This window comes from Saccopteryx bilineata, chromosome 1, assembly GCF_036850765.1.
Source record: "Saccopteryx bilineata isolate mSacBil1 chromosome 1, mSacBil1_pri_phased_curated, whole genome shotgun sequence".
NCBI classification, from domain to species: Eukaryota; Metazoa; Chordata; class Mammalia; order Chiroptera; family Emballonuridae; genus Saccopteryx; species Saccopteryx bilineata.
Window position 1 is genome coordinate 121,604,590 of NC_089490.1, and position 2,313 is coordinate 121,606,902.

The window sequence follows — 2,313 nt, forward strand, 5'->3', positions numbered from 1 at the left end:
ATGCAATGGTGTGTGTAACAAATAAGTAGGAACAAAAAGAATGAAGAGTGTGGGGAAAGAGTGGTTAAATGCAAATGGATATTTTGGAAGTGGTTCATAAGCTGAAACTTGAAAGCCAGCCAAGATATCAACAAATGAAGATACAGGAGTAGACCCCCAGGTAAAGAATAAGAAATAAGCAAAGTTATGGTAACAGAAACAGCATTTTTATTTATTTATTTTTTTGTATTTTTCTGAAGCTGGAAACGGGGAGGCAGTCAGACAGACTCCCGCATGCGCCTGACCGGGATCCACCCAGCATGCCCACCAGGGGGCGATGCTCTGCCTATCCGGGGCATCGCTCTGTTGCAACCAGAGCCACTCTAGCTCCTGAGGCAGAGGCCACGGAGCCATCCCCAGCGCCCGGGGCCATCTTTGCTCCAATGGAGCCTTGGCTGCTGGAGGGGAAGAGAGAGATAGAGAGGAAGGAGAGGGGGAGGGGTGGAGAAGCAGATGGGCGCTTCTTCTGTGTGCCCTGGCCGGGAATCGAACCCGGGACTTCCGCACGCCAGGCCGACGCTCTACCACTGAGCCAACCGTCCAGGGCAACAGAGCATTTTTAAAAAACAACAATGAATTTTATGTTGGCAGAGAGTTCAGATGTCAATTCTTGGAAGGTTAAAGAGATTATTGTTTGTGCTAGTGAATGATGGAGGATTTTGAGGAAAGAAACAACATGATGATCAGGTGGATTTCAGGAAGTTAACTCTGGCACAGTAGGTAGATGAATTGGCATTGGATAGACAACCAAGAATAGAAGTCTGCAGTACACAGTTGTGGGGTCCAGGCCAGGCAGATATTACTGGATATAAAAAGGAGAAGCTGAGACAGGAGATAATTTGACTATAGTGATAGATATGTGAATTCCAAATTGCTCTTTTGCTGTTCCACTTGGCTGCCTGACCTCACCCTTAATTACTGGACAATCGTCCCTGGGACAAAGGAATTCCAGGAAGCTGGTCAATCACCCCAAAGAGGAGTATTCCAGAAAGCTGAACATACCAGCACACCCTTGCTCGAGGCTATCCTCAACCCTATAAAGTTTTATCTCAGTCTGTTTTTGGGGCCCTTCGTTCTGGAGAAGCGCCCTGGCAGGTCTTTCTCCTCTAATAAAGCCTGCACATCTGATGTTCTAGTGCTGTCTCATTCTTACATCTGGTGCCGAAACCCGGGATAGGGGACTAACTGCCTGGACAATTTCCCTTTGCTGTCCAAGCGAAGCCTGGACAAGCAATTATAGGTTGATTGGCCGGCAGTCTAACCCTGTCCTGAATTCCTGCCAGATCAGAAAGGTAAGGAGTTTCTCCCCCTCCTTCCCCAGTTGGCTTCTCTTTTCCACAAAATCTTCTTTGGTTGGACGGTTTTCTCTGACACGCCTCAGGTTTTGAAGGGTTTCAGTCTCAGTAGACTGCACAGAAGACTAGGCGCCTAGCCAAACCTTTGCAATCTCTCGGACTTCTCATCCTCAGAGCTCCCTGACGGGTGGTGACAACCTCTATTAGGGACGACTCCCCCACATGGAGATTTTCTCCTCTTGGGACAGTGACAAAAGGCAAAGATGCCCCCTCTTGCTCACCTGTCTCCACTATGGGCTTCTCAGAGTCTAAGCCTTCCGACCAGACTCCTCTAGGATGTCTCATAAAAAAACCTCACTAAGTTGGGCCTCTCTGACCGTAAGCCAAAAAATCTCATTTTCTTCTGTAACGTGGCATGGTCCCAATACAAATTAGACAATGACTCCCATTGGCCTGAAAACGGCACATTCCATTATAATATCCTAAGAAATATTGACAATCTTTGCCACTGGACGGGAAAGGCTTCTGAAATTCCTTACATGCAGGCTTCCTTTTACTTTCACTCCTGTCCTTAATTTCTGTGCCACTTGTTCTACACGTAGGCTGTTTTTGGCCAAAGAAACCTCGCCTAAAACCTCCATTCCTAATCTTTCCTTCTCCGTGGACTCCCAACTCTCTTCTTCTCCTGCCTGACCCTTGGGGGTACCCCTTTCTCGGGACCCCTCTTTGGTACCTCTGCAAATCTCTTTTGCTTGAGTCTTTTCCCTCCAGAAAGGCCCCTCCCTTTGTAAAATCCTGTTTCTCGTTCACTTAAAAATTCCAGTCTCTCTTTCTCCTCCCCTGTGTTCTTCATCCTCTCCCCTCTCCTTAGAATCTGTAGCTCTGGTGCCTGTCTCTTCTCTGACCCCTCCTCCTTCCTTACAAATTGTGACTGTGCCTTTTTCCTCTTCACCTCCTCACCTTCCCTCTCCTCAAAGCT